General features: G+C 42.9%; 1 protein-coding gene across 1 annotated transcript in view; it reads right to left on the reverse strand.

The window, feature by feature from the left end:
* The window catches only part of LOC139220860 (partitioning defective 3 homolog), a 309,168-nt gene that overhangs the window by 284,617 nt on the left and 4,636 nt on the right, over positions 1-19,915 (reverse strand). The window lies entirely within an intron of this gene.

Below are 19,915 nucleotides of genomic sequence, written 5' to 3' on the forward strand. Positions count from 1 at the left end.
GTGGTCAAATGGATTACAAATGCTTAGAAACTAAGGTAAAGAAAGAACTTCCAGGCATCGAGGGGCAGTAAGAAGTACCATTATTTGTCTCAGTTGCCCCCACTGAAGTGTCCATTGCAAAACACACACTTCCTGTGCTATGGGATGCAGTTCTCTAATTGACCCTCACCTCTGACATCACAGTGGACAGGAGAAAGCAAAAGGACAGTTTCTTTAAGAGCGTTGATAAGTCTGTCGGTCTGTCAGTTTCCAATGCTTGTCGGGAATCACCCCGTGGAGACAGAGGGTGATGGTCTCATGTTACTGAGAGAACATTTTAGTGTCAGACCCTGAGGGAGACAGCCCGTCCAGGCCATCTGCTCTGCCCCGGACTGGGACACAAGAAATATGTGTATTATTGTATGGTTTCAGAGAAGTTCAGAATGTAAAGAACCTGTGATAACCCCTTCATTGCCAGTGTGTAATACTCTTGACATAGTTAAAAATGTTTGTGTTCATTTAAGGAAAATAATCAGTGCCAATGTGCAACAGTAAGGGTGCACAGACAACTCGATCAAGCCATGAAGACGAGGCCAACGTGTGGATGAACGCTCTCGTAGATGTGCCACTTTGAGGTTATTGGTTCTCACAGCTTCACATTATAAAGAAAGAGCCACACCAACATTCGCAACAATAATTGAGCAAAGGAACAAATCCCTGTAATTTTCAACAAGCAATGCAGAGACAGTTTAGCCAGTTTGTACCTGAACATTGGCTACAAAATGAGAGTCGGTGTAGTCCCTGCAAGCAACAAGTCTGCTGGCTCCGTAAAACTGGATGAGCACTCTTTGTCTACGTAAAGAGACAGCAGTCAGCACAATTTCAGCACACTTTTGTTTATTATTTCATAAGCTCAGAGGTTATGCTTGCCAGATGGGACCTCTAAATGAGCCAAGAGAAACAAAGAGCACAGGGTGAATCACCAAGAACAGACAGCCCACAATGGAGATGTCGCGACACACACACACACACACACACACACCCACACACACACACAGCTCTTTTACAGACTGCAGATGTGGAGCTGAGAGAGGTCACGGAGTGTTTTCTAGGATTTGTGTTTGCGTATGTGAAGGAGGAGGTGTCTGGGATCTAAATGCGGAACAAACATCGTTATGTGTCGTGTATTAAAATAGAAACGTAATGTCGATGCTCATGTTGACAAATGGTCAAACTGCAACTCCAACGACCAACAGCAGCAGCTGTGGAAACAACAGTAAACTTCACCCGATGAGGAAATGAGGCAGCTCACTCGTGATGGGTGTCTAGTTTTGGAATTCAAAATATGAGATGAAGAGATGATTGTCTGACTGATCTTCACTTTGCCGGGGAATAAAGAAAACCGACTTCATTGTTTAGACACAGTTAAATGTCAGTAAGGATCTAGCCTATGTCACCAGTACTCAGGTAGTCACCCCGAAGTGAACACTGTCACTAATACTATATATTGTTGGCAAGTCCAGTTGGTGACTGTGTAATGTGACCCTGCAGAACACGTCCAGTCCAGAAACCCTGGCATACTGATCTCAGGAGTGTGATGTCATGCTGTGTCATGGTTTGTGAGGAAGCAACAGACCGTGATACGATTTACACAAGAACACACCTCAAACTTCACACCCAAGCAAGGATCAGTATTCATTTAGACGGAACTGTGTGTGTGTGTGTGTGTGTGTGTGTGTGTGTGTGTGTGTGTGTGTGTGTTATTGTGATATATGGTGAGGTCCTACAGCTAAAAATGGAAAATTTCTGTCTCTGTCTTTCTGCCGCCGGGGAAGCTTTCTGGCGTAATAAATGGTTGGTTTCATGAGTGCTTTTTCCTGCGCAGCCCTGATTTGGCAGTCAAAACTGAGAAAACCCCTGGCGTAAATTTTAGGGTGACGTGAAGTGTGTGTAAATCCCCGTAGGTCCAAGAACAACATATGTAGAGCAGACACTGAGATCCCAGGAGTGTAAAGACCAGCAAGGGAGTGGCAACGCTTTGGTCTCGCACACTGAGACAGCGCACCATGTTCACCACATCTGTTGGGCACAAAATTAGCTCATGTACCCACTGAAGAGTTCTCTAATACTTTACTCTGTTACCTCCTACATTGGTGTCCAACATGACGCCAGATATGATGCAACACGGCCTAACAAATGTATTTGCAGAGCCTGAACCCCGATGGTAGCCACCAATGGGACACTGAGCTTCTATAAAAGAAGTCACTGGAATTTTGATCCGGAGTGGCCCATTACAACCAACCCGCAGTCCACACACTGCCCCACTTCCCACTATGTAAATATATAGAAGGGATGTGCATGACTCATACTGTAGGCATGCAGTGTGGCAGCTTGGAGATCCACTCTTATCCACTGTCATCTTTTAGTTCTGCTTATTCTGGCTGGTTTTAACAGGCACCTGAAGGTAGCAAACACCTTTTATACACCTTTTACTTGCTTGTGTGAAAGTCCATTTCTACATGCTCCTCCTAACTGTGAACACAACAGGCCTTAAAAATAATTTTGACCCTGATGAGATTGGACCGAGCAACCTTCTGATCAGGTGTCGGGCAGCGGCGCTCAATGATGAGCCGACCAGTGCTGTGAACTTATGTATTGCGCTGAACGCCACAGCTGGAAGTCATTTCTTTCTCAATAAATGTGCTTATATAAAAACACATAAACTTTTTGTAGAAGCTTTTGGCATGATACATATAATGAGTAGTACAGTCATGTACTACACGTTACAAAGCGAAACAGGACACTAGGTAGAAAATAGTGACGTGAGAATGACTGAAACAAGAATGACTGCTGTCAATATGTTGTCAACATGAGTGTTGCGTTGATGACAACTACGCTTGTTACTGTAAAAAGCCAATACACCTGTTCACCACGCATAAACATTTGAAAAAACTGACTTTTCTTCCCCTCTGTTTGCGGTCTCTCTCTGAAACCGCTCTGTTGAACACGAGCACAGCGGCCTTGCTCAGCCAACAGCGAATTGTTACGAACAAGCTGACAAATCAGTTTCTGAATTATTATATTATTAAATATTTTTAAATGATATATATTTTTTAAATGCAACTATTTAGTAATGAAAAACAGTACCAAGAAAGAACAGAATTGATAAGCGGTATCAATAACTGTGGTGGTGTCGATAAAATACTAACAATCCCCACCCTACTCATGGGATGGGCAGTGTTGTGAAGACAGTGAACACTTTTCCACTGTGACAGGAACTCCTGAACATGAACTGCTGAACTTCTGAACCAGGAACAAAGACACACAGACACAGACGGATAAAGAGACGAGGCGGGAGAGAGCTGAAGAAAGCCACCTTCCAATGGATCACTAGGGGAAACATCCAAAAATCCACAAACACTGATGTCTGAGCCACGGAGCGAAGCGACGGACTTAAAAATACATGAGATGTAAACAACGGGAAAGAAGGCTGTCTAAAGAGAAAGATAAGGGGAAGAAAGAAAGTCCAGATGCGTTTGAAATGAGGAGTTTTTTTCTTGTGCACTGTGTTTATGTCTTCAAACTGAGCCCTGCTGTCCAGCAGCGTCCATTGTTGAAGTAAAGTTGAAGTGGACACACTGTTTGCCTGTGGGGACTATCACATTTGAAAATAAGCCTGGAAGTACCTGCTCTCGCTACGTACGGTAATATGCCTGAAGAAGCATGAAAAGGACAACACTGCAAGGATAGGGATGATCGAAGAATAAGCAGCTACAGTAAAGAGGAGCTGCGTTTAAATATTGCAATTTTACTAAACCTGCTGCAAATCTACAACACGTCATCAAGGCATTTGTGCTCTTACCACATTGTTCTTGTCATTAGGGAAACCACTCCTACCTGACACACAGCGAGGGCTCATGTCCCAGCACGAACTGTAGAATTATCTCAACTGTTGAGGAAAGTAAAATCATACACTTTTTGTTTTGTTTTTTGTTTTACATAAACATTGCATGGTCCACTTCAGTTGCCTGCTTTCTATTTGTTTTCATCCGAGCAAGCCACACTGTGTAATGTGCGTAAAAAGGTCTGGCGCTCCACACAACAGAGGGCGGCCATTATCGGGGCAGTCATGACCTCTTATGTTGACGTTTAAAACCTGTCTGGTAAATGCAGGAAAGCACAGAATGGAGAGTCGCGTCAAAGTGATAGAAGCACGTCTTCTTTGCAGCGCAGCAGAGTGCAGCTTCATGTACATCATCTGCACCTGGACAAATGTCACACTTGCCATCTGTGTGTGTGATATGTGTTGTATTTTATTGTTGGAGCCTTGTCAAAGGAGAATTTCTGTCACCGTCTGGGGCAGACAATAAAGTCTATCTATTCTATTCTATTGTGCATGGTGAACATGGAAAGTTCAGCCCCTCTGAGTGGTGGAGTGATGGTTTGCTTCATAGTTGGGGAGATGTAAAGAGGCAACGCAGGAACAGCACCCGGGGCTGAAGTGGTGAACATTGGTGTGGGTTAATTGTAAAGGGAGAGGATAACGTAACGTGAGAATGGCAGTGAGGAAAGATGGAGGAGGTGAAAGTGAGACATGGAAAGTGTTAGGGTTAGGATGTGTTTGATAGTTTTGCTGAAGAGAAAAAAACCATAAGAGGCGAAAAGAGATTAAGACCAGCAGCGCGACACGTTGGGGTAATATCTGTTTTTACATCTGCAGGTTGTGTGATGTTTAAACATTTAGAGGGGAACATTCAAACCTCTGGCAGATACAGGAGATCCTGTCCTGTACATCAGTACTTCAGCACAATAAACCAAAGATGCACTGAAGGTAATCAAGTGAAATTGCCATAATGTTATTCATTATGTAAAATCTTCGGTAAAACTGATGGAAACAACAGGAAAAAAAAGACTACTTTGATGTTTCAAAAAGGTTTTGTGATGCAGCAGTAGCACATCTGACTACTGATCAAGAGGCTGTATATGTTCAAATCATGTCAAGGTCAGTGCCATGGAGCAAAGCCTTCAAAGATGAAAGCTGCACACCAAGGTTTTAACATGACTAAGCTTCTTTCTTCTATCTGGGAGGAGCCTCATCTGAGTACAACCGAACGTTATGCTCATCTCGTACTCTCCCAGCACGGCCTCTTCTGTGCTTTCTGAGATGTGTCTGTCATGCAGTGGCTGTGCTGATGGAATAGCCACCTATCGTCGAACATCAGTCGAAAATCAAGTAGGAACTGTTTGTTTTCAAATGTAAAACACAACGAAATGAAGTGTCAGATTGTGATGGGAATCGAGAACCGGTTCCTCTAAATTGCCTGATCCACAATCGTATGCCTCTGGGCTTATTAATTCCTTTTAACGATGCCAGCATCTTTTTCTGACAGTTGAACGTTGCAAAACAATGACACACTTGTGTGTTTACACTGCTGTAAACTTGCAACACAAAGGAGCAAAGAAAGATGAGAACTAGTGCTAGTTGGAATGTCTGAAGATTATAATTTCAAGCAAGGCCGCAAACACCAGCAATATGCTGACACATCATTCTACACAAAATGGGCTCAAATTGTAGGAATGCCACGTATTTGATACTCTGTGCACAAGTGCTACTGCTTCCCTGAGCACTGCATCCATTAATTAAATATCTTATGTTAATAACATAATAACATTAGCGCCCTACGGGCAGGTTTAGCAGATTTGAGTGGGTGTTCTCCATAGCCTGAGACACCATTAGCCCAGAGATCTAGGATCCTCCCAGAGCAGCAGATATGCTCATTTTTCTGCAGAAAATGTGTTGATGTTTGTGCCACTTTTATATTTGTATGTTTAAGCTTATCCCCTTTTGAAAAAAAGGTAGTATTGGAATGTATTCAAGTGTTACTAGGCAAACGGGCCTTGTTTTCAATAAAACAGTCGCGGAAAACCTGTGTAGGCTTACTATAACCCCACAGAGAAAACTGATCAAGAATCAACGTTGGGAATAGATAGAGAAGGGGACTGATGAGCAGAATTGATAATGCAGACAGGATTTACCAGCACAGAGGCTAAGCGATGTATTGCTGAGGACGACCACCACCGACAAAAGGACAACCAAATAAAATCACAATCAGTGTTTAAGTGTGCACTGCATTTCAAATATTTTTACCATTTCACCTCGCCACCAGACAGCCCTTTTTTGACAGGGGAACTGAAGCCATTACACCGTTCTCTTCAAAGCCACCAGACTCAGTTGACAAAAACGGTATCATGGGAGTTGCAAGTCTAATTTCTGTAACTTTGGTGTGTCAGCAGGTTGGTTTGGATCCTAACTGACATCGAAATCACACAATATTACTAAACAAACTAAGAGAGTGAGCGAGCACGAGACCAACTCCCTTGTTCTGCAAGGTGAAATGACTGTTTTTGTCAATGGAGTCTGGGGGCTTGGAAGAAGAGCTTCAGTTCCCCATCGAAAAGGACTGTCTGATGGCCAGGTAAAGTGGGAAAAATAGTCTCTTAGATGGCTAAAATATGTTTTGATGCTGCTACACTGCTGGTAAACCTGTCTGCTTCTCCAAATGCTCAAGTCAACATTAACAAACGGTGAGTGCCTCATACAACCCCCACTTCAAAAATGTGGACTATCCCTTTAAGATGTGCATTTTAATGGTTCCAAAAGTTTGCTGATAACTCCCAGCATACTGTCTTTCATTATTAACCTCTAGATGGTTCTCTTAGAAATTCATCATGGATCACAGCGCAGGCAACACAAACGTTAACATTCAGCAAATGACTCGCAGGTGGCTGTACAGGTTGGTTTCATGCTATCCAAAAAAACCCTCATAGTTCTGATTTAATTATGTTATAATTCTCAGATATGGATCTCAAATCTGGGGTGGAGGCCAACACTGAGTGCCTTGGTTTGAGAAAGTGAGAAGTGAAACTTGACAAGCACACATCACAGAGTCTGCTCAGATTTATTTCGATCGTTACGATTTTATGGGACAATCATCTCAGTTATGACGTCTTTTTTCAAAATGATGTGAAACTTTGCCCCTAATGTAAAAAGCTGACCTGATTCTTTTATTCCAGATGAATACAAGCTCCCTCTGTGTCTCCCTGTGTCAACTGTAAGAAGAGAGTTCGACAGAGACGCACACGGCCACTTAGCGGCACTTAGCAGCTTTCTGTGCACTTTCTGGAAGCTTGGCAGCACAAGCAGCATTCAAAGCCAGCGGCTGACGGAGATGCCTGTCTCACGCATAGTGTCGGCGGGCTGCTGATGTGAGCGTGCAAACGTGTTCCCTTGCATAGTGTCACTGAAATAAATTTCCTGTATCGATATATCTATTCTGAACTAATCAGCATAGCTGTGGCTAAATGCTTGAATGCAGAATTATCGAAGTCAGATTGAGTGACACAGATCCCCTAATCCCTTTCTCCCCTGCAAGAACACAAAAACTATTTTACTGTCCACACTCGGAGACACATCTCTTCTTTAGACCGATATAAACCCATTAATAACTGTCTCTGACTCAGTGTACTAACCAGGAAACACCATCAATTCACTTGCGTAACAAAAAAGTTCCCTCCAAAACTATGTAAATCTCTAACCTCATAAACAGAATGGGTCTTCCTTGGGTTCTACCTTGTAATTTTCAGACTTTCCCATGCTGCCCTTCCAATAGCAACGGAGTCTTCCAAACATAATAACATTATGTTTAACGTTCAGGGTACCCACCCACAACTAATGAAGTGCCTGTGAAGAGTGAAGCGGTGCCATTCAAGATGTGCGGGGGGAAAAAAAAAAGAGTAGGGGTGGGGGGGGATTTGCATGTAAAAGGTCCGCTATGGTTAGGCACAGAAATTGTGCATTCACATGGGTTTGATCATCCCACCACAGGAGCACCAGCTGGAAAATATCAAGTTTAAGAAAGTGAAATAGTGGACAATATTGAGTATGTCATGCCTGCAGCTACTACACCACTGCTTCTCCCTGCTTCTCTTAATGCTACCATCTCCTGTCTGCTAATGGACTAACCGTGCAACCTGTAAAACCTTGGAATGCATTGCACCACTTTACCCTCATGTCTCAACATGATCCAGCGTCACACTCTCTGCTTTTATCTCTTTCAAAGTCTCTCTGATGTTCTCTCCGCGTTGAAATTCAAATGTGTGATCAGCGTGAATTGGTGGGTGTGAAAATAATAACAGCGTCACCCAAGGCTCGCCATCGCCTCACAATACATAGAGGGCTGTGTGCAAAGACAGCTAATACAATGTGGATAATAGAGGAGGAGCAAACGAGATGTAAGTGGGAAAGAGAGGAGAGAACAAAATACAGGAGAGGGTGTGCAAGGACGATAGAAGAAAGAAAACGGGTGGGGATAAAAGAGGGTAGACAACAAGGGGAGGTGAAGAGAGGGGAAGGACGTTGAGAGAGAATAAAAAAAGATGTTGAGCGAAACCACCGGAGGCTGTGCTGTGAGGTTAAATCTAATGAGTTCAGTGTTTATCGACGAGTAAATTAGGGACACAATTACGGCAGAGAGAGTAAAAATGATCACACACACACACACACACACGTACACACCACACATACATTCTTAATTCCAGGACCTGCTGATGCTTGAAACAAGACTGTAACGTAAGGCAACCTCAATACATCTCATTCCTTTTGGCTGTGCGTGAAGACGGGGTGCCACTGAGCTGAAACATAACCTGCGGGGCTCAGATCTGTGAAGAACACACTTTTATAGCCACATTCTCCGTCATGACAGCGGCGTTGCGTGTTGTCCACGTTTTGCTCGTTTTGCTTACGCCTCCTTCTCTCTATGATGTGCAAAGACTTGACACGAGCAGACTTCAGTGCAAACCACAATATTGCGACAGCTTCTTGAACCGATGCAACGGGCGTGCCAGTGAAGGCGCCAACCAGCTGCCAGCGTGCCAACTCTGCCGCGGTTCAATCTGAGCTGCGAGGTGATGTGGTTATCGTATCCGTTTGACTGCCTGAAACCCCTTGCTGCTCCATTGCCCCGCCCCACCCCTCTGCCATGTACTTTACATGAGGCTGCTGTTATTAAAATCGGGGCGTGATGGAGGAGAGCTCCATTAATCTGTCTTGAGGGCCATCAGAGTTGAAGGTTTGATGTGCGAGGAGGGCGACTGTAAAGGGAAAATGTTCTTGTTTAACCCTGAATTGAGGGTCCATTTGCATCTCCGAGATGGTGGTAATGATGGCGATGGCGGTGAGAGTAAGAGGGCAGGGGAGGAAAGGGTGGGCAGTAAAATTGTGGCGTGACTCCGGTGCAGTCTGTTTGCAAAAAAATGAAGAGGTGCAGACCCAGTGCAGAAACAGCACTGGGCTGAGCCAGATACTTAAAAGCAGAGGGAGCTCAAGCGGGCTGGTGTGTGTTTATTTCTGAGCTGGAGCTTGTACTGCCAGACACAAACCAAAGCAGTGTATTTTTCAATCAATTCCTGGCCAATGCAGAAACCAAACACCTCTCATTTCAAAAACCAGTTTTGCTTCCAAACAACAAAAAATGTGCTTGTCGTGCTATTTTAATCCACAGCTTTTTACAGACACAACCAAAGAAAGACGACTCCAGCGTAAAGGTAGAGCAGTGTGCAGATCTGAAGGTGCGTGTTGGAGTCATATCATGGTCCAGAGATCTACGCCAAGGTACCTCTTTGCCCTTAAATTTGAAGACTCAGGTTTCTGAAATAAGCTGATGATTGCACAGGATTGATGCAGCGTCGCTACAGCCCACTCCGTAGGGGATTGTTAGCCAATCTGACTGCCATGAAGATCAATATGTGGTGAAGGCGTATGTACTCCTTGACTACAAAGTCGAGCTTAAGGTAGAGAACGTCTAAAGAAAAACCTCAAATTTGTCCAGGGGTCGACTGAGAAGTGAAGGGGTATGCTGGAGCGTTTCTTGGGAATACTGCAGGCAATAGACTGAAAAGAGGTGATGAAAGTTTAAGTGCCTTGGGGCACTAGGGTTGTTGGGAAATCTATTTGTTTGACAGACAGAGGGTTGACGCTAAAAGTAAGAAACCAGCTCAACCAGATCATTCACCCGAACCTGACAGCACATACGGAGAAATGTACAAACACACACACCCACACGGTCTCTCCAGGATGCCATTTACACAAAGCACAAACAAAGATTAATCTGAGGTATTTGCAGTGTGTAACCGATGTAGTGTATGTGATGTGGTGGTAGATGTTTACACAGTCCCGCTTTGTATTCAAATTCATTAGTACACAAGTAGATGCGGACATACACCTCAGAGGTCTTGCTCTGTCAGAGCTACACCAGTCAGCAGACTCTGTGGTTGTAATATGATCTAAGATACCTAACACCCTCTGCCAGTCAGCCTTCTGCAAGGAAAGTCTAGTAGGCTCTGAGAGGAACTGTCACTTTCTACAATCGCAGGGATGTTGAGACAAAACATAGTGAAACCTTTTTTTTTTTTTTTGCATTTGGAATCAGCACTCTTCTATTCTGCCAATACAAGAGTTGAACATATTGAATTTATGTTTGAATTTTAATCTGATGGAGTTAGTGAATTTCCATTCCTTCACCCAAAGGCTGCAAAATCATCAGCTATCAATTCTGGCCAGCATTTTTTTTTTTAGGTACATGTTTTGGAGATGTGGGGATCTGTTTGCAGGAAGCAGATGCTATTTGCAGGCTGTCTCCTACCCTCAGGCATTACTGATCCATAATCATAGGGTGTGAGATGGCTGGCCTGTCAGTGGCAACTCAGCATCCTCACAGCCTCAGAGAACAGATGAGCAGAAAGCCATCTGTTAACAATGTACTGCAACTCTTACCCTATCAGCAACGGGGGAAAAAATGAAACCCCGATTCCCCATGACATCTCCAAGTCAGCCTGAAGAGCGTCTCAACTGTTTTGGGGAGGGTGACTGACAGTACATGCTGAGCAGGCTCACTTCCATTGTTGTTATAAGACATATGGGACTATGAGACAATGTACAGCAGAAACCTCAGGCGTGATACAAGTAGCAACGTTTTTAAATACTAAAATTCTCTACTAGCTCAATAAGTTAAATTTAAAAAGTAATTATTGGAGAAAAATGTGTTTTAATGAATCCTGACGACAGCGAAAGATCAGGACAAACACATGAAGCACTCTGGCCAACCCTGATTTCACATTTTAATAGTTACCAAGTCCTTCAGCCAAACTTCCTTAGTCTGTACCGAATGACCCCATTTCATGGTCCAAGCAACAACTAATCATACCGCAACATGTTCTGTGACCAGAAAGAATGTCTGAGCAGGAAATTACTCTGCACGGATAAATCAGCAACTTAACATATTCATCAGTAAAATTCTACCAGCAAAATCTCTGTGTTGGCCATGAAAAACCAGATGAGCTGAGTTTATGACTCATTTGCAGAAACACGGCATCACACTACATTCAAAATGAAAATGTGTGTATCAATCCGGCCGACCCATGAGCTCACAGCTCAGTGGTGATTCCACCTTGCCATCAGCACCTTTGGTTCAAGCTTTGGTTTACTCCAAATGCAAAAAGGCACAGAAATGCCAGCAGTAATAATGTTTTTATGAAAAAAAAAAAAACTTTGCTCAAGGTGGAGAAGAATTATCTGATGCCCTGAGATGTTTTACTGCTGCTGGCTTGATTCAGGCCAGAGATCAATCAGTCAATCAATCAATCTTTATATAGCACCAATCAATAACAGCGTTATCTAAAGACGCTTTCCATAAAGAGCAGGTCTACACCAAATTAAGAGAGAGACCCAACGATTCAGGAATTCAAAATTAAGGATTCAAGAATCCCCACATGAGCAGCATCATATATGATATTAGGGAACAATGGCAGGAAGAACTCCCCTTTGTTGTTCTTATTTGTTAATAAAATTGTTCTTATTTTTATTGTTCTAGTTTATTTCTTTACTTTTTTTAGCACTCAGTAGTCTTTACTGTACATTTAGAGAGAAGTTTCACCGGAGTCAAATTCCTTGTTTGCTTGTACAAACTTGGCCAATAAAGGTGATTCTGTGATTCTTTAACGGGCAGAAAGAAGTGAGCATAAACCCAACCAGCCACATTATCAATCAAACCATATCAAATCACTATTATCATTCATTTCTCAGAGTACCAAACCCACCGCAGTCAGATATGAACCTTTCTAGTCGTCCTTGCCGCAAATCAGTGTCTGTGTTTGCTTGATGAGGCTGTTTGAGGTGTCCACAAGACAGACAAACATCCGTTCATCTTACGAATGCTTCTCTGGCCACATGTCAATTCAGATCAAATGCGTCTCAGTCAACATGACAAAAAGACTGAGTCATCTTTGAATCACTTTTCCTAACGAAGAACTTGGTAGCCTTGGGCTGCAATTGCAATTGTCATTGTTGAAAAGCAACGAAGACGCAGTCCTCATGGCTTATGCACAGGGAAGCTACAGCCAAGGTCAAACAGCAGCGCTCCGTGTGACAGGAACAACTAGCAGGACAAATGGCATCAGCAAACTAAAACTAGAGGATGTGCGTATGACAAGATCATGGATTTTCAGCAGAGGTCCCGTCTCATCAGCTTCACTCGTACTTGGACTGCTGAATGGGAACACACCAGAAACGGCCCATATTAGGCCTCACGTTCTACTGAGAATAACACCAATCTAAAAGATCATTCATCAGAGCTAAGCCACACTGAACTCCTGACTACTTTAGTATATTTCCACAACAGAAACTCTTGAGTCAGTGCCCTGAGAACAGACAAGAGAGAAGTCCTAACTTTGATTTTAAATACTTTAAGCTCCAGAGCACAAAACCAGCCAAAACCTTTTCCTGTGCGTTCATTAACTTCACAAAGAGCGCAATCCACAATAGCACGACAGAAAACTTTCCCTATCACTCTGTTCAAACTGCGTGGCTTAATTCAAAATAAATCTGTCCAAATGACTGCAATATCCCACAGCCCCGCCAACATCTAAGCCCTTCTAAAACCAAGGATTTATTTTCCTACTGTAGCCCTGAGCATGCCATTTTCATTTCACAGCTCTGTCTGGATGTTCGAGAGGATATTTTAGCGGGCAGATGTTTGGAAAAACCCTAACAGAAATATTCATATAAATGCACAAAAGTACATTCATCTTCAATACTCGGTGTCAGTGTGGTATCCCGTATCAGACACTGATCGGCAGGTGTTTTTTCGGAAAGATACGTTTGTTTGCAGCATATGTAAAATAATAGAAAGGAAGGTCAATGCATGTATCACAGGGAGGAGAGATTATTCAGTTATTTGGCAAAGGAAATGAAAAAGTGCCCTCAGCTCGACAGAACAAGAATGATTGCATTTGAGAACGTAATCAACTCCAGACTGGTGGGGGGGGGGGGACTAATGAGAAAGATTTCAGCCAATAATCAATAATTCTGCCTGTTTGAAAGACACTTGGCTGCCTCTTTTTGGCACAAGGCTTTTGTGAGTATCAGGAAGTTAATCACGCTTAAACTGCATTACTACTGTATCAACAGCATGAAATATTAAGCTGATGCTGATAATGAAGACTGAAGACTGAATAATGAATGCTAGAAAGTCCTAAAGCCAAACCCAGTTTAAAATTAAAATTGAGGTCGGAATTAAATCTTGGAATTGAATCTTAACACAGTGATGCACTGATAAACAGGGATCAGGTCACAACGGATTATGTTATTGTAGTATTTTAGTTTATAATTGCTATACTGGTAGTTAGTATAGTAGTGAACTTCTAGCATTAGTATACCAAATCATACAAAATGACAATGATCATATAAGCTCAGCTACTAATATGATCAAAATGTAGGTTGGCTGGTGTTTGATAAAGGGTTAGTGCAGCCACACAACCATGTTTATTTACTTTATCCATCACAAGAGAAGACACGCTCGGGGGTTGAAAGACCCAGAGTGCATTAGTGGGATCAGAAGCCAACGACAGACGAAGCCTCAGGACAACTTTGATGGTGGCGTATACCAATCTTTTTTTCTTACATGGCTCGCTTATGTCAGTCTAATCCTTCCAAACTACTACCAACAGTAAATACAAATTAATTTGCAACCAATTATTTTTTATTGTACTTTCCCACCCAGTGTGTACAAAGAATGACATTCTGCCAGAGGGCGAGAGCTCAACCTCTGCTTTTTTATGAACATCTGCCACGAGTACTGTTATCCGGGGGAAGCCTGCACCCAAGCAGCATCATGTCTGTGTCCACCGAGGCTACACAATCGTCCCAAACCTCCTTTTAATTTGAACTTTTTTCAAGTTTAAACTACAGCACCATGCTTAGACGATGTAGCAGAACCTGTGCAGAAACACCACTATGCTTTGTTTTATGTATGTAATATAATAGAATAGAATAGAATAGAATAGATAGACTTTATTGTCTGCCCCAGAAGGTGACAACAATAAAATACAACACATATCACACACACAATATGAAGAGGAGCATTCAGAATGACATGGATGGAGACCTTTTTGACCTTTTACCCCTGTGGAGGTCAGGGGAATCGTACAAGGAGAGATTACACCAATGAAAGAGGTCAAAGAAAAGCAACAGGACAACACGCTGAAAGAGAACTGTTCAAGCAGCAAACTGAACATGCTGCATCAGAACGTGTAGACATTCAAATGATTATCTAAAAATTTAATTAATTCCTACGTGCAGTGTGACGGAGGTCGCTCACAGCAACAAACACACAAAGAATTCTCACCCAACTGTATAACTGTGTGCTCAAACCAGCATTTTAACATATTCATTTTCCATAGTGGTGAAACAGCAGAGCTAAAACGACATGTGCATGACGTACTTACACTGAGCCGGAAATATAACTCCAAGCGAATGCAAACGTTAACGCCGCTCCATATCCGCCGGATGCGAAATAGAAACTTGTTTGGCTAACACGCTAGCCATAGCGACTTAACACTGCAAGAATATGTCACGGCTACTTGTCTGTCAGCTCATTTACAAGTTGTTCTGCAGCATTGTGGCAAAAAAAAAAAAAAGAAAAAAGAAATTAAGTTATACACTGTGTTCACAGCACGTCGTAGCAGGGAACGCACAGGTGCAATCACTTTACATTAGTGCGGGCTGCATTCCATTTAGGTGTACTAATTCTGTGGGCCTGGTGTTGTGAGTGCTGTCTCGCTGCCATTACTCACCTATACACTGAATTGGAACAGACCCATTGTAATTAGTTCCACCTGTGTTTTCCTTGGTATGAAAAGTCAAAATCTCTTTTGTAAGTCCATTGCAGCTTTACAGCCACAAACTTTTGGACTTTCAAAACTTTCATTTTTCTAAACTTTACTCTAAACATATTTTTTTTTTATTCAAATATATATACACTGTGCAGTATGTAGAGTATATACAGCACAAAGGAGCACCAAAGAAATAAACATGTCCCTGTCCTGGTGCTATGAACTAAATATCCTTGAGTGTAACAGGGAAGAACAGGGAATATAAATGACCATGATACCTCTGTGAGAAAATAACTTCTCATAAGAAAAGTATCAGGTGTTCCATCCGAAGGTCTTGTTTTTAATTCTTTGACAAACACCCCATGCTTGTGCTTCAATAACTTACTACTCTGTAACTGCAATCATGGCCATGGAAATAAGCTGTTGACAAAACAGGGGATCACACCCAAGAGGGCCTGGCGTGGCCTGCATGTCGAAACACCGCAAACCACATAGTTGGCCTTTGTAATAACTTGTTCACAGTTGGATCCAGCTGGAGGCAGGAATTATCATCTTCGCAGAGAAGTGGGATAAGAAAAACAAGAGGAACAGCTCGAAGCATTTCAGAAGGCTGCCGTCAAATCGCAGATCGCAAGTTAATGTGCTTCAAATTGGTCTTCAAATCACTGCGATGACCAAATAACAATAATGTAATATAATAGTATAAATGAATAGAAATTTCTTAGATTGGTTAAGCAAATGTAAATGGCTCCTTGTGTTCTTGGCGCAGACCACTTAGCTTTAGAAATAACCTCAGTGGCTGAGTTAGATGTTGCTATGCCGAGTCAAAAAGATGTCACTTATTGTTTTCTGGTTTGGACACATTAAAGCCCACTGCTTCAGATCATAAAGTCTCTCTCTCTTTCTTTCTTCTAACTAAAATAACACGGTTGCTGACCTAACTGACCTTCCAAGCTGACTGTATAGTCACATTTTTCAAACCATTCAACTTTGCCAGTGGACGATACTACGTTTCCTTGACTGCACCCATTCAAGAGAACCAATTTGATTATTTCTGCCCCCTGAGCAGCTCTGCCGTAGAACTACAGCTGGACTTTCTACAAAAGCTGAGGAACCGCTTCTCCCTTTCGCAGAGCCACATTTGGGAGCTTCTTCTGAATAAAAAAGTGGGTTCCACAGCAGCCAATACCATTACTGAATGGAAACTCCACGTTCAGACGTGCAAAGTGTAGACCTGTCCAAACAGCCTTTAAGAACGTGCTGGGGAGGTTAAAAGTGTTTTTCCATCTTAGCAGCATTAGCAAACATGATGTCGGACCGTTCATAACGTCGGACCAGATTTAATTCAAATGAAACATCTTGTCACTTCAAAGTTTTCATTAAGAAACATCCAAATATGGGTTATTATTGGCCACCGCACACATATCAGAATATGGAGAGGGGGTTTGACAGTACAGCCGTAGTGGCAGCTACTAAAAGCTGGAAAAGATAAAGTGATTTTCTTGAATGTAGCAGAAAAGTAGACAGGGAAATAATATATAATGTTGGCAAAAGAAACAATAGGACTTCTAATGAGCAGCTTCTCTAAAACCAAATGCTGCAGGAGGGTTTTGTGTAGCAAAAGATTACAAGTTATTCTGCCATGTTGTACTGTGTTACAGTTGGCTGTGGAGAATTCCCTCTACATCTCAAACGTGGCCCGTCGGCTACAAGTCAAAAAGGAGCTTAATTCTAATCTTCCGCAAAGCATGCCCACTGTCTTCAGGTGACTAATCTGCGATAAGAAACGAGAGTGTAAAGAGGAAGAATGGGAATGGAGTGAGATGGGAAACACAAGACGAGAGACAGGATTTTGACCTTGAGGCACAACACTCAAGTGTCTGACTCCAGATCAGAGGTTTGGGTGTTTAAATCATGTCAGGGTCGACCTCAACAGCATTTTTCTTTGGCACGGCATCAATAAGCCCGTGACCTTACTATAGCTTGATGAGATGAGATGAGATGATGAGAGCGCTCCTTTATTTTTCAATGCCGTGAAGTTGGCAGCATATTTGATTCCAGATAGGAGTTGCATGTTGCAGGAGGACAAGGTTGCATGTTTAAGTAATGTCAGGGTTAAGATTTGAAAAAACACACATCACCTTCGGCATACGGAAAATGGAATATCAGCAATTAAATCATCCCTAAAGAGAAGAAACGTCCTCCTGAGCTCAGTCTTAACCAAGCCTCCGATCAAGATTTCCTCTTTATTCACCTGGATGGTCAAATCTGGTGTAAATCTGCCCAATATTTGTCTCTTCATGTCGTGATATCTCCTGCCACAACAGCAAGCAATCGCTATCTTGAATAAACAGGAACATCAGGGCATTTCGGACGCTCTGAAGTCTAACATTCCTGAAGCTATGCACAGCAAAAACACATGTCTAAGTGCAGTGCATTGCTTCTATTGTCTCGCCTCTACAGTTCAGGCTAATGATTAGCCAGATTATCAGAACCAGTGGAGTTAAGATAACAAAACGGAGTCCCCGCCATCACAAGGCTGTGGCTGGGGATAGGAAAACGTGGTCAGGCTGTGCTACGTCTGAATGGGACACGTGAGTTGAGGAACACATGCGCACGCAGATGACTACATATACAACATGTCCTGCATACGCATACGCAAATTCCCCCATGTGCCTCTGGAAGTCTGCTAAAATCTGTAAATGATTTGACACCAAAAAGAATTTCTGTGGAAGTGGAAAAAGCAAAAAAAAGCAACAACAAAAAAAAAAATTCTCAAACCACAGCAGCAGGGGAAACGGAGACTGACCCTGACCCTGAATGCCCCAACGTAGGATGGAAAACCAGTCACTCCATGGCTTGGCATGGCCGTGGCATACCCACACTTTGGCACTTACCATTATGGCACGAGGCCTGCTAGCATTCTGTGTTTAGCAGCTACTGCCAGAAATCCTCCCAGCTTTGTCTGCCACACTCAAGCTCAGTGCTTTCAGTGCTTTCAGAGTAGCTGACGTTTCGCTCTCCAGTCAGTCTTTGCGTGCATGCATGCATGTGCCCTGCCTACCATATGCATTCCACATATCGGCACCGGCGTGTACACCTGAGACACGCACGCTAGCCAGTGGGGATGCCCTGAAGTCATCTCAGCTTTTACCCTGACCTGCTGTTTAGGAAAGATAAGGGACTCGGTGTAGTGTCATTGTCCTCGGTGCCGTTCACGTGAGCAGGGAACCTCGCCAGACGCTCATTTAGTGAGTCAGCCAAACAGGTTGTACAGAAGAGCTCTCAAATTCTCCTTCACACTGACCCACATGCAAAGCCACACAAATGTAGACCGACGTCTGTGGTACCTACAATGGTGTCCTTTGTATTTCTGTATTTTTCAGACTGTTTTTCTCGTTTTGTCTTTGTCATGGTTTTCAAATGAAGCAAAGACAAAAAATGAGGGCATATGTGTCTATAATGGATGAACAGCGTAGCACATCTATACTTTTTTGGTACTTCACTGCCCAAATTTGAATTGGATTACGCTACATAAACTGTAACACAATCAATCGTATTTAATATTTGGTTACAGATTCCTTTCAGTGTGGGACAGAAGCCTCCAACCCACAGATATCAGACAGACACTTGATATCCGCCCTGTTGACGCTCTGTCAGGCCTGTGCTGTAGCCAGAATCACTTCTTGCTTGGGGTTGCTGCAAGTTCAAGTGGCTGCCTTTGACAGTCACGAACATCCCAGTGATCATCTTGCTTTGTTTTCAGTTGAGCACCGAAATAGCAAAAAAATCGCATGACTGTCCAGCTACTTATGGACTGTACTGTGTATGTTTCTACACTGACTGAGCTATACTTACACTGAAGCAGTTCTTTAAGATCTCTCTTTCAAATTTTAGACTGGTATTTAACCACTGGATTGCTTCTCCAGTTACTGTCACTACTATACACTCCTCTAAACATGCTGTTACCAGCCTCCATGTGAAATTACAGGCTATTTTGCACCGTGCAATCAGCTTCCTGTAAACACGACTGCATGTTCTATTATTGCTGTAGAGTTACATTACATTACATTTAGCACCTGAAATTCTTTTCCACTTTCACGTGTTAGTTTTAAAAGCAAGACAGATTGTGTACACCTGTGCGTTAGAGCTCAACAGACTAGACAGCAGTCTACTGCCTACTGAGCATCTCTTCTGGATGCTTGGATGCAAACTTCTGCTCGTGACTTCCGGAGCAGCGGGAGAGTGATCTTTTACTCAAACATGAGCGAGCAACAGTTTCCCTGGAAGGAAGGAGTTGGCACAAAAGTAGGGACGACGCTCAGTCGGCTGGAGGACAACACTGTTTTTGACCAGCTGGAGAGAAAAAAAAGAAAAGAAAAAAGAGCTCAAGATACGAGAAGAGAGGAAAAACTGAGAGAGGGAATTGAAGAAAATCAAGAGGAGACTACAACAAGAGGAAGAGAGGTTACCGAGTCCACATTTCTTTTCTTTTCCTGCTTTGTTCCCTGCTGTGGTAGAATTAATTCTTAAAGCATCACTGCTGCTTGACCACAGTTGAACCATAGACCAGCTCTTACTCAGTTACCACCAATCACATTGCATTCCATCACCGTGCAGGGCCTACACAGCGCAGCCTAGCACAGTCCACTCACATGATAATCCCCCAATTATCTTCCACTACTGCAATATTCCTGCTCACATACAGCAG

The sequence above is a fragment of the Pempheris klunzingeri genome, chromosome 21 (assembly GCF_042242105.1).
Source record: "Pempheris klunzingeri isolate RE-2024b chromosome 21, fPemKlu1.hap1, whole genome shotgun sequence".
NCBI lineage: Eukaryota > Metazoa > Chordata > Actinopteri > Acropomatiformes > Pempheridae > Pempheris > Pempheris klunzingeri.